The 14,015-nt window shown below is 44.9% G+C and overlaps 1 long non-coding RNA gene across 3 annotated transcripts in view; it reads left to right on the top strand.

The window, feature by feature from the left end:
* LOC135035420 (uncharacterized) overlaps positions 1–14,015 on the top strand; it is a 62,490-nt gene that overhangs the window by 33,075 nt on the left and 15,400 nt on the right. The window lies entirely within an intron of this gene.

Genomic DNA, 14,015 nt, shown 5'->3' with positions numbered 1-14,015 from the left:
CACTGCTTATATTTTTAAACTGATATTACTGTGTATTTTTAATAAATTATTTATTATTATGTTTATATTATGGAATATTTATTACAGAATATTTTGCGCTCTTTTGAGATTTATGTATTTTATTGCATTGCTAGATATAATAATTCACCTGATTTGCATGACAAGGGCAGGAATTCTCTGTCCTCAAGCCCTTGGTAGTCCCAGGTGAGGTTACATAGTCATTATGCAGAATGTTGACATTTTCGGACATAATGTCAACATTGTTGACACAGGATGTCAACATAATGTCGACACAGGATTTTAGGGTAAGGCTTCAATTAGGGTTAGGGCTAAGGTTAGACTGCTTTTATAGTTAGAGTTAGTTTAGGATAAGCTTAAAGTAAAATTTACATGAAAATACCATTTACAGTGTCGACATCATGTCATAGTAGACATTGTGAATTTCAACATGTAGATGCCTCCGCATATATTGAGTGTCATATGCCATATGGCGTAAATCAGGCGGCGCAACTGAGATGTTACAAGATTAGTAGTGTACAGTATTTTTCTTCTCAGGCCCATCACAGACACAATAAAACACAAAAAATAAATTGATCTATTCTGGCGCACCCCTGCAGCTGAGAAATATGTTGCTCTAGAGGTATCACCAACCTCTGTTGTGAACAGAAAATACAAAATGGGCAAACATATAGTATCAAGCGCTGGGAATAAAAATTCAAACCTTCCCTTTATGGATGGTTGTATTGAGGGTGTGTTGCTACCCCCTCTTCCTCTATTCCACTTCTTGTGGGGACCACTTCAATCCTCAATCCACATTCAGGATCGTGACATGAAAAAGAACATATAATACAATGGTGTAGTATGTCTTAGCCGGATCACACTTCACCCCAGTGACTTTAGTTCAAGGAGTTGATAGGTGTTAAGCCTCCACCAATTTTTTCAGGGAACAGAGAACACTGGGGTGAAGTGTGATCCGGCTAAGACATACTACACCATTGTATTATATGTTCTTTTTCATGTCACGATCCTGAATGTGGATTGAGGATTGAAGTGGTCCCCACAAGAAGTGGAATAGAGGAAGAGGGGGTAGCAACACACCCTCAATACAACCATCCATAAAGGGAAGGTTTGAATTTTTATTCCCAGCGCTTGATACTATATGTTTGCCCATTTTGTATTTCCCATCACAGACACAGCAAAAAGATTCACCCAGTATACTAGAGACACTAGACTGTGATTTTAATTGCACAGCAATTGATATATACATACAAAGTTGCAGATGAAGCACAGTGGAACATGGCATGAGGAATAGCCACAGCTGCTCCCATTGGATACCTTCTTACACAGATTCACATATGTACAAATGTCGCAAGCCTCTGTGGGATATTTGGGGGTAAGAGGGTCGGATATGGTGATCTCGTAAGTATCTTACCAGGTAAACATCGATCCTTCTGCAGTGCTTTGGTTCTATTTATCCTTTTAGTAGACCAGAGTGGTAAGTAGTATTACTCTGAACCCAAGAAATAGTACCCAATATTTTCAAATTTACATCCTTTATTCACAGAAACTCTTTTGTAAATAGTTTAAGCAATAAAAGTCACACAAATAACTTTTCAATAATACAAGGCGAAACAATAAACATTTATACTTACACTTACAAATTAATTAACAATTCATTTTGCAGAAACTCCGGAACTTTATTTTGCAAGAACTCCAGAACTTCTACAATTTAGGAGTTAGTATGCCACAAAAATGCTAACACTGTATCCTCTAGGCAGGGGTGTTTCTAGAGAGGAGGAGGTCCGTGTGCTGTAGATTCTGGGCACTAGGGTCCCTAGGGGACACTAGCGCTGTCCCAGAGTCTACAGCGCATGCACAGATCTCCGGGAAAATGCAGCAGCAGCCATTTTCCCAGTGATTGACCTACTGAACATGCGCGAAACACTGGTAAAATGTTGGCTCGGCGGTACTACAGAAGGTAAGTATTTCTATTAATGGGTGCAGGGTGTGTGGTGTGGGCCCCACCGGACTCCCGGGGGCCCATGTGCACCGCACATGCTGCACCCATTATAAATATGCCAGTACCTCTTGGGTGCAGTTCCTTTTTGCATGAAAATATAAGAACATACTACTACTTAACACTAAATCATATTCCTGTTTAGAGGATTCCATTCACACCTGACTTTTCCTACTAACAGTAATTATATCCTATCTCACTTCAGTATCATTTCTCTAACGTCCTAAGTGGATGCTGGGGACTCCGTCAGGACCATGGGGTTTAGCGGCTCCGCAGGAGACAGGGCACAATAATAAAAGCTTTAGGATCAGGTGGTGTGCACTGGCTCCTCCCCCTATGACCCTCCTCCAAGCCTCAGTTAGATTTTTGTGCCCGGCCGAGAAGGGTGCAATCTAGGTGGCTCTCCTGAGCTGCTTAGAATAAAAGTTTAAATTAGGTTTTTTATTTTCAGTGAGTCCTGCTGGCAACAGGCTCACTGCTACGAGGGACTTAGGGGAGAGAAGTAAACTCACCTGCGTGCAGGATGGATTTGCTTCTTAGGCTACTGGACACCATTAGCTCCAGAGGGAGTCGGAACACAGGTCTCACCCTGGGGTTCGTCCCGGAGCCGTGCCGCCGACCCCCCTTGCAGATGCGAAGTTGAAGAGGTCCAGAGGTCCAGAAACAGGCGGCAGAAGACTTTCAGTCTTCATAAGGTAGCGCACAGCACTGCAGCTGTGCGCCATTGTTGTCAGCACACTTCATACCAGCGGTCACTGAGGGTGCAGGGCGCTGGGGGGGCGCCCTGGGCAGCAATGTATTATACCTTTTTTATGGCTAAAATACATCACATATAGCCCTTGAGGCTATATGGATGTATTTAACCCCTGCCAGATCTCACAAACTCCGGGAGAAGAGCCCGCCGTTTTAGGGGGCGGGGCCTATTCTCCTCAGCACACGGCGCCATTTTCCTGCTCAGCTCTGCTGTGAGGAAGGCTCCCAGGCTCTCCCCTGCACTGCACTACAGAAACAGGGTTAAAACAGAGAGGGGGGGCACTTATTTGGCGATATGATTACATATGTGAAAATGCTATAAGGGAAAACACTTGTATAAGGGGTTGTCCCTGTATAATTATAGCGTTTTTGGTGTGTGCTGGCAAACTCTCCCTCTGTCTCCCCAAAGGGCTAGTGGGGTCCTGTCCTCTATCAGAGCATTCCCTGTGTGTGTGCTGTGTGTCGGTACGTGTGTGTCGACATGTAGGAGGACGATGTTGGTGAGGAGGCGGAGCAAATTGCCTGTATTGGTGATGTCACTCTCTAGGGAGTCGACACCGGAATGGATGGCTTATTTAGGAATTACGTGATAATGTCAACACGATGCAAGGTCGGTTGACGACATGAGACGGCCGGCAAACAAATTAGTACCTGTCCAGGCGTCTCAGACACCGTCAGGGGCTTGTAAAAACGCCCATTTACCTCAGTTGGTCGACACAGACACAGACACGGACACTGACTTCAGTGTCGACGGTGAAGAAACAAACGTATTTTCCTTTAGGGCCACACGTTACATGTTAAGGGCAATGAAGGAGGTGTTACATATTTCTGATACTACAAGTACCACAAATAAGGGTATTATGTAGGGTGGGAATAATCTACTTGTAGTTTTTCCTGAATCAGATAAATTAAAGTGTGTGATGATACGTGGGTTTCCTCCGATAGAAAATTATTGGAGGTATACCCTTTCCCGCCAGAAGTGAGGGCGAGTTGGGAAACACACCTTAGAGTGGATAAGGCGCTCACACGCTTATAAAAACAAGTGGCGTTACCGTCTCCAGATACGGCCGCCCTCAAAGAGCCAGCTGATAGGAAGCTGAAAAATATCCTAAAAAGTATATACACACATACTGGTGTTATACTACGACCAGCAATCGCCTCAGCCTGGATGTGCAGCGCTGGGGGGGCTTGGTCGGATTTCCTGACTGAAAATATTGATACCCTTGACAGGAACAATATTTTATTGACTATAGAGCATTTTAAGGATGCATTTCTATATATGCGAGATGCGCATTCTGGCATCAAGAGTAGATGTGATGTCCATATCTGCCAGACGATGTTTATAGACATGACAGTGGTCAGGTGATGCAGATTCCAGACGGCACATGGAAGTATTGCCGTATAAAGGGGCGGTCCATCGGACCTGGTGGCCATGGCAACAGCTGGAAAATCCACTTTTGTTACCCCAAGTCACATCTCAGCAGAAAAGGACACAGTCTTTTCAGTCTCAGTCCTTTCGTACCCATAAAGGCAGGCGGGCAAAAGGCCAGTCATATCTGCCCAGGGTTAGAGGAAAGGGAAGAAGACTGCAGCAGGCAGCCCATTCCCAGGAACAGAAGTCCTCCACAGCTTCTGCCAAGTCCGCAGCATGACGCTGGGGCCATACAATCGGACTCAGGTGCGGTGGGGGGTCATCTCAAGAGTTTCAGCACGCAGTGAGCTCACTCGCAAGTGGACTCCTGGATCCTACACGTAGTATCCCAGGTGTACATTGGAAATTCGAGACGTCTTCCCCTCACAAGTTCCTGAAGTCTGCTTTACCAACGTCTCCCTCCGACAGGGAGGCAGTATTGGGAAAAAATTCACAGGCTGTATTCCCAGCAGGTGATAATCAAAGTACCCCTCCTACAACAAGGGAAGGGGTATTATTCCACACTATATTGTGGTACTGAAGCCAAACGGCTCGGTGAGATCTAAAAGATTTGAACAATTACATACAAGGGTTCAAATCAAGATGGAGTCACTCAGAGCAGTGATAGCGAACCAGGACGATATGGTGTCACTGGATATCAGGGACGCTTACCTACATGTCCAAATTTTGCCCTTCTCACCAAGGGTATCTCAGGTTCGTGGTACAGAACTGTCACTATCAGTTCAGACGCTGCCGTTTGGATTGTCCACGGCACCCCGGGTCTTTACCATGGTAATGGCCGAAATGATGATTCTTCCTAAAAGAAATATGGACGCTTTCCTGATAAGGGCAAGGTCCAGAGAACAGTTGGCGGTCGGAGTAGCACTATCTCAAGTAGTTCTACGACAGCACGAGTGGATTCTAAATATTCCAAAATCGCAGCTTTTTCCGACGACACGTCTAATGTTCCTAGGAATGATTCTGGACACAGTCCAGAAAAGGATGTTTTCTCCCGGAGAAGAAGGCCAGGGAGTTATCCGAGCTAGTCAGGAACCTCCTAAAACCAGGAAAAGTATCAGTGCATCATTGCACAAGGGTCCTGTGAAAAATGGTGGTTTCTTACAAAGCGATCCCATTCGGTGGATTTCACGCAAGAACCTTTCAGTGGAATCTGCTGGGAAAATGGTCCGGATCGCATCTTCAGATGCATCAGCGGATAACCCTGTCTCCAAGGACAAGGGTGTTTTCTTCTGCGGTGGCTGCAGAGTGCTCATCTATGAAAGGGCCGCAGATTCGACATTCAGGACTGGGTCCTGGTGACCACGGATGCCAGCCTGAGTGGCTGGGGAGCAGTCACACAAGGAAAAAATTTCCAGGGAGTGTGATCAAGTCTGGAGACTTCTCTCCACATAAATATACTGGAGCTAAGGGCAATTTACAAGGCTCTAAGCTTAGCAAGACCTCTGCTTCAAGGTCAGCCGGTATTGATCCAGTGGGACAACATCACGGCAGTCGCCCACGTAAACAGACAGGGCGGCACATGAAGCAGGAGGGAAATGGCAGAAACTGCAAGGATTCTTCGCTGGGCGAAAAATCATGTGATAACACTCTCAGCAGTGTTAATTCCGGGAGTGGAAAACTGGGAAGCAGACTTCCTCAGCAGGCATAACCTCCACCCGGGAGAGTGGGGACTTCAGCGGGAAGTCTTCCACATGATTGTAAACCGTTGGGAAAAACCAAAGGTGGACATGTTGGCGTCCCGCCTGAACAAAAAACTAGACAAATATTGCGCCAGGTCAAGGGACCCTCAGGCAATAGCGGTGGACGCTCTGGTAACACTGTGGGTGTACCAGTCAGGGTATGTGTTCCCTCCTATGCATCTCATACCAAAAGTACTGAGAATCATAAGAAGGAGATGAGTAAGAACGATACTCGTGGTTCCGGATGGGTCAAGAAGGACTTGGTACCCGGAACTTCAAGAGATGCTCACGGAAGAACCGTGGCCTCTACCTTTAAGAAAGGACCTGCTCCAGCAGGGGCCTTGTCTGTTCCAAGACTTACCGCGGCTGCGTTTGACGGCATGGCAGTTGAACGCCGGATCCTGAAAGGGCATTCCAGATGAAGTCATCCCTACCCTGGTCGAAGCCAGGAAGGATGTAACCGCAAAACATTTTCACCGCATTTGGCGAAAATATGTTGCGTGGTGTGAGGCCAAGAAGGTCCCTACAGAGGAATTCCAACTGGGTCGTTCCTACATTTCCTGAAAACAGGACTGTCTATGGGCCTAAAATTAGGGTCCATTAAGGTTCAAATTTCGACCCTGTCGAATTTCTTCCAGAAAGAACTGGCTTCAGTGCCTGAAGTTCAGACGTTTGTAAAAGGGGTACTGCATATACAGCCTCCTTTTGTGCCCCCAGTGGCACCTTGGGATCTCAATGTTGTTTTGAGTTTCCTAAAGTCACATTGGTTTGATCCACTCACCACTGTGGAATTAAAATATTTCACATGGAAGGTGAAGATTCTATTAGCCCTGGCTTCAGCCAGGCGTGTGTCAGAATGGGCGGCTTTATCATATAAAAGCCCTTACTTAATTTTTCATTCTGACAGGGCAGAATTGAGGACTCGTCCTCAATTTCTCCTTAAGGTGTTTTCTGTTTTTCACATGAACCAACCTATTGTGGTACCTGCGGCTACTAGGGACTTGGAGGACTCCAAGTTACTTGACGTTGTCAGGGCCCTGAAAATATATGTTTCCAGGACGACTGGAGTCAGAAAATCTGACTCGCTGTTTAGCCTGTATGCACCCAACAAGATGGGTGTTCCTGCTTCTAAGCAGACGATTGCTCGCTGGATTTGTAGTACAATTCAGCTTGCACATTCTGTGGCAGGCTTGCCACAGCCAAAATCAGTAAAAGCCCATTCCACAAGGAAGTGGGCTCATCTTGGGCGGCTGCCCGAGGGGTCTCGGCTTTACAACTTTGCCGAGCTGCTACTTGGTCAGGGGCACACCCTGACTGAGGAGGACCTGGAGTTCTCTCATTCGGTGCTGCAGAGTCATCCGCACTCTCCCGCCCGTTTGGGAGCTTTGGTATAATCCCCATGGTCCTGACGGAGTCCCCAGCATCCACTTAGGACGTTAGAGAAAATAAGAATTTACTTACCGATAATTCTATTTCTCGTAGTCCGTAGTGGATGCTGGGCGCCCATCCCAAGTGCGGATTGTCTGCAATACTTGTACATAGTTATTGTTACAAAAATCGGGTTATTCTTGTTGTGAGCCATCTTTTCAGAGGCTCCTTCGTTGTTATCATACTGTTAACTGGGTTCAGATCACAGGTTGTACGGTGTGATTGGTGTGGCTGGTATGAGTCTTACCCGGGATTCAATATCCTTCCTTATTATGCACGCTCGTCCGGGCACAGTATCCTAACTGAGGCTTGGAGGAGGGTCATAGGGGGAGGAGCCAGTGCACACCACCTGATCCTAAAGCTTTTATTATTGTGCCCTGTCTCCTGCGGAGCCGCTAAACCCCATGGTCCTGACGGAGTCCCCAGCATCCACTACGGACTACGAGAAATAGAATTATCGGTAAGTAAATTCTTATTTTCTAGCAAACAAATTCAACCCTGTTGTATCCCATTTAAGGCCGTTTACACATTGTGGCCAAGTTTTCATTTCTTGGGGCATATATAGTTTGTCACTTTTCCTCGCTGTGTAATTGAGGTAACAAAAAAGACTTACAGTATGGTGCTGGCAACTTTAGAAGGATGGAAAGTTGCTGAGCTGGTACTTATACATTACTCTAGTTGGTTGGTCTCCCTTAATACACACAGAGGGATCTATTCATGAAGCAGTGAAAAGAGTGGAGAAGTGAACCAGTGGAAAAGTTGCCCATGGCAACCAATCAGCATTGAAGTAACATTTATAATTTGCATACTATAAAATTATACAAAGCATCTGATTGGTTGCCATGGGCAACTTCTCCACGGGCTCACTTCTCCACACTTTGCAATCTATAAAATTATACAGAGCATCTGATTGGTAGCCATGGGCAACTTCTCCACAGGCTCACTTCTCCACACTTTTCACTGCTTCATGAATAGACCCCAGAGTCTCAAACAACCTACTATAAGGGGAAGATGATTCCAGTATTCAGTCTGTTTTATCAATGCAGCATACTGCCATTTATAAAATGATAGTGAACTATTGTCCAAGGAAGTTGTATGTAGAAATTAGAGATGAGCGGGTTCGGTTCCTCGGGATCAGAACCCCCCCGAACTTCACCCATTTTACACGGTTCTGAGGCAGCCTTGGATCTTCCCGCCTTGCTCGGTTAACCCGAGCGCGCCCGAACGTCATCATCCCGCTGTCGGATTCTCGCGAGATTCGTATTCTATATAAGGAGCCGCGCGTCGCCGCCATTTTCACTCGTGCTTTGGAGATGATAGCGAGAGGACGTGGCTGCGTTCTCTCAGTTTCTGTGTTCAGTGTTCTGCAAATATCTGCTCAGTGTGCTGCAAATATCTGTGCTCAGTGTGCTTGCAAATATCTGTGCTCAGTGTGCTGAAAATATCTACGTTCTCTGCCTGAAAAACGCTCCATATCTGTGCTGCATTGTAGTATATAGTAGGAGGGGACAGTGCAGAATGTTGCTGTGACCACCAGTATATATATAGCAGTACGGTACAGTAGTCCACTGCTCTACCTCTGTGTCGTCAAGTATACTATGCATCCAAACCTGTGCTGCATTTTAGTTGTGCGCAGTATATAGTAGGAGGGGACAGTGCAGAATGTTGCTGTGACCACCAGTATATATATAGCAGTATAGTACAGTAGTCCACTGCTCTACCTCTGTGTCGTCAAGTATACTATGCATCCATACCTGTGCTGCATTTTAGTTGTGCGCAGTATATAGTAGGAGGGGACAGTGCAGAATGTTGCTGTGACCACCAGTATATATATATAGCAGTACGGTACAGTAGTCCACTGCTCTACCTCTGTGTCGTCAAGTATACTATGCATCCATACCTGTGCTGCATTTTAGTTGTGCGCAGTATATAGTAGGAGAGGACAGTGCAGAATGTTGCTGTGACCACCAGTATATATATAGCAGTACGGTACAGTAGTCCACTGCTCTACCTCTGTGTCGTCAAGTATACTATGCATCCATACCTGTGCTGCATTTTAGTTGTGCGCAGTATATAGTAGGAGGGGACAGTGCAGAATGTTGCTGTGACCACCAGTATATATATAGCAGTACTGTACAGTAGTCCACTGCTCTACCTCTGTGTCATCAAGTATACTATGCATCCATACCTGTGCTGCATTTTAGTTGTGCGCAGTATATAGTAGGAGAGGACAGTGCAGAATGTTGCTGTGACCACCAGTATATATATAGCAGTACGGTACAGTAGTCCACTGCTCTACCTCTGTGTCGTCAAGTATACTATGCATCCATACCTGTGCTGCATTTTAGTTGTTCGCAGTATATAGTAGGAGGGGACAGTGCAGAATGTTGCTGTGACCACCAGTATATATATATAGCAGTACGGTACAGTAGTCCATTGCTCTACCTCTGTGTCATCAAGTATACTACAAAAGTTCAGTAAAATGACCCAAAAATCAAAATTAAAAGCGTCTGATGAGAAGCGTAAACTTGCCAATATGCCATTTACGAAACGGAGTAGCAAGGAACGGCTGAGGCCCTGGCCTATGTTCATGGCTAGTGGTTCAGATTCACATGAGGATGGAAACACTCATCCTCTCGCTAGAAAACTGCAGTGCCACTCCTAGATGGGCCAGGTGTTTGTGTCGGCCACTTGGGTCGCTTAGCTTAGTCACACAGCTACCTCATTGCACCTCTTTTTTTCTTTGCATCATGTGCTGTTTGGGGACTAGTTTTTAAATCTGCCTTCCTGTCTGACACTGCAGTGCCACTCCTAGATGGGCCAGGTGTTTGTGTCGGCCACTTGGGTCGCTTAGCTTAGCCACCCAGCGACCTCGGTGCAAATTTTAGGACTAAAAATAATATTGTGAGGTGTGAGGTGTTCAGAATAGACTGGAAATGAGTGGAAATTATGGTTATTGAGGTTAATAATACTATGAGATCAAAATGACCCCCAAATTCTATGATTTAAGCTGTTTTTGAGGGGTTTCTGTAAAAAACACCTGAATCCAAAACATACCCGAATCAGACAAAAAAATTTCAGGGAGGTTTTGCCAAAACGCGTCCGAATCCAAAACACGGCCGTGGAACCGAATCCAAAACCAAAACACAAAACCCGAAAAATTTACAGTGCACATCACTAGTAGAAATTACCACCTGCATCCTGGCCATACTAAAATATAGTTCAATATGGGTTAATAGTTTATTTCCTCAGAGGGATAAGGGTAGTTACGCTGTGGGTTAGTTAGGGAAGCATTCCTGAAATAGTGAGCAATCAACTAAGGTAATACATGTTCTGTATTCTTTTATTAGCTGAGGTGAATTCCGAGGAAAATGTGTTGTGCTTAAACGTAGTCTTTAAACACCAGTTAATTTTATTATATTTTCTATCACACCTCTATACTGACTCCTGTAGTGGGCAAGTAGTAGTAACTCATTTTAATTCTCATATTCTATTACAGGTTGAGTATCCCATATCCAAATATTCCGAAATACGGAATATTCCGAAATACGGACTTTTTGAGTGAGATAGTGAAACCTTTGTTTTTTGATGGCTCAATGTACACAAACTTTGTTTATTACACAAAGTTATTAAAAATATTGTATTAAATGACCTTCAGGCTGTGTGTATAAGGTGTATATGAAACATAAATGAATTGTGTGAATGTAGACACACTTTGTTTAATGCACAAAGTTATAAAAAATATTGGCTAAAATGACCTTCAGGCTGTGTGTATAAGGTGTATATGTAACATAAATGCATTCTGTGCTTAGATTTAGGTCCCATCACCATGATATCTCATTATGGTATGCAATTATTCCAATATACGGAAAAATCCCATATCCAAAATACCTCTGGTCCCGACTCCCAAGCATTTTGGATAAGGGAGACTCAACCTGTATACAATTGTCTGGCTGTAAAGGCAAATTAGTGCTACAAATCTGATAGAGTGAAATGATGTCTGTGGTTGCTCTTCTTTTAGCACCTAAGTCGCTGACAGCAGCTCCTCAGGGGCTGAGACCAATCTCGCTTCACTGACGTCTGGTAGGTTTGGCTGCAACTTTCAGCACCCACAGAAGCAGCAGTCTAGCCCCTCTGACCCTCTGATCCATCCCACAGTAGGTAGCTGCAGCTCCAACACAGCTGTGACATGCTAAATCTCTCAAAGCTCTCAGGCCAATTCACAGGCTGCAGGCTCCTACAGATGGCCCCTTTGATACTCTAGAGCATAGGTTCTCAAACTCGGTCCTCAGGACCCCACACGGTGCATGTTTTGCAGGTCTCCTCACAGAATCACAAGTGAAATAATTAGCTCCACCTGTGGACTTTTTAAAATGTGTCAGTGAGTAATTATTACACCTGTGCACCTGCTGGGTTACCTGCAAAATATGCACCGTGTGGGGTCCTGAGGACCGAGTTTGAGAACCACTGCTCTAGAGCAGTGGTTCTCAAACTCGGTCCTCAGGACCCCACACAGTGCATGTTTTGCAGGTAACCCAGCAAGTGCACAGGTGTATTAATTACTCACTGACACATTTTAAAAGATCCACAGGTGGAGCTAATTATTTCACTTGTGATCTGTGAGGAGACCTGCAAAACATGCACTGTGTGGGGTCCTGAGGACCGAGTTTGAGAACCTGTGCTCTAGAGTATCAAGCTGGTCATCTTCCTGCTAGAAGCATGCATTGGCCTTTTACCCAACACTATCCTTGTGCCAGTCACTCAGTATTGCAGGCAGGGCTCCCGATCTTGAAACTGATGGGAGAGCCCCTGAAACAAGTCCCCAGCTTAGTAAAACAGTCTGTGCTGGCTGGAAGTATCCATTCCATTACTTCTTCTCTGTGGGGGAACACACAGGGGGACTGACAGCACAATGCAATTAATGTATACAGGTTGAGTATCCCATATCCAAATATTCCGAAATACGGAATATTCCGAAATACGGACTTTTTGAGTGAGAGTGAGATAGTGAAACCTTTGTTTTTTGATGGCTCAATGTACACAAACTTTGTTTATTCCACAAAGTTATTAAAAATATTGTATTAAATGACCTTCAGGCTGTGTGTATAAGGTGTATATGAAACATAAATGAATTGTGTGAATGTAGACATACTTTGTTTAATGCACAAAGTTATAAAAAATATTGGCTAAAATGACCTTCAGGCTGTGTGTATAAGGTGTATATGTAACATAAATGCATTCTGTGCTTAGATTTAGGTCCCATCACCATGATATCTCATTATGGTATGCAATTATTCCAATATACGGAAAAATCCCATATCCAAAATACCTCTGGTCCCAAGCATTTTGGATAAGGGAGACTCAACCTGTATAAATACACAAGCCTCTATTATCTACAAATAATAGGCTTAGCATTTCTATCGTTAGAACAACTGCATTACTGTAATATTGCAGAATCAATCAATGCTGACACAAGCATAAATCATTCCTCCGTTTCAGTATTATTGGCAGAAGCCTACAAGGGTAGGTGTGTCAGGGCTGGCTCCAGGCCTACCAGCACCCTGTGCGAGAAATTTTGAAGGCCCCCCCCCCACTATGCACGCACATTCCTGGGAAAGTGGGCACGGCCTAGCAACTTTATATTGTCAAACTATAAATATATATATTTTCACCCCCCCTTTACATAATGTCCCCAGTATAGTGCCAGATACACATATGCCCCCAGCAGTATAGTGCCAGATACACATTATATGCCCCCACAGTGCCAGATACACATATGCCCCCAGCAGTGTAGTGTGAGATACACATGATATGCCCCCACAGTGCCAGATACACATGTTATGCCCCCACAGTGCCAGATACACATGATATGCCCCCACAGTGCCAGATACACATTATATGCCCCCACAGTGCCAGATACACATTATATGCTCCCACAGTGCCAGATACACATAATATGCCCCCACAGTGTAGTGCCAGATTCACATAATATGCCCCCACAGTGCAGTGCCAGATTCACATTATATGTCCCCACAGTGCAGTGCCAGATTCACATTATATGCCCCCACAGTGCAGTGCCAGATTCACATAATATGCCCCCAGCAGTGTAGTGCCAAATACACATGATATGTCCCTAGAGTGCCAGATACAAATGATATGCCCCCATAGTGCCAGATACATATTATATACACCCACAGTGCAGTGTCAGATACACATAATATGCTCCCACAGTGCCAGATACACATAATATGCCTCCACAGTGCAGTGCCAGATTCACATAATATGCCCCCACAGTGCAGTGCCAGATTCACATTATATGCCCCCACAAATGCCAGATTCACATTATATTCCCTCACAAGTGCCAGATTCACATTATATGCCCCCAAAAGTGCCAGATACACATTATATTCCCCCACAAGTGCCAGATACACATTATATGCCCCCACAGTGCAGTGCCAGATACACATTATATGTCCCCACAGTGCCAGATACACATTATATGCCCCTACAGTGCAGTGCCAGATTCACATAATATGCCATCACCATGCAGTGCCAGATTCACATAATATGCCCCCACAAGTGCCAGATTCACATAATATGCCCCCACAATTGCCAGATTCACATAATATGCCCCCACAAGTGTCAGATTCACATTAGCTGCCCCCACAAGTGCCAGATACACATAATATGCCCAAACAAGTGCCAG

Source organism: Pseudophryne corroboree, chromosome 2, assembly GCF_028390025.1.
Source record: "Pseudophryne corroboree isolate aPseCor3 chromosome 2, aPseCor3.hap2, whole genome shotgun sequence".
Classification (NCBI taxonomy): Eukaryota; Metazoa; Chordata; class Amphibia; order Anura; family Myobatrachidae; genus Pseudophryne; species Pseudophryne corroboree.
The sequence above is the reverse complement of the archived record's forward strand: the minus strand, read 5'-3'. Positions and strand labels throughout refer to the sequence as shown.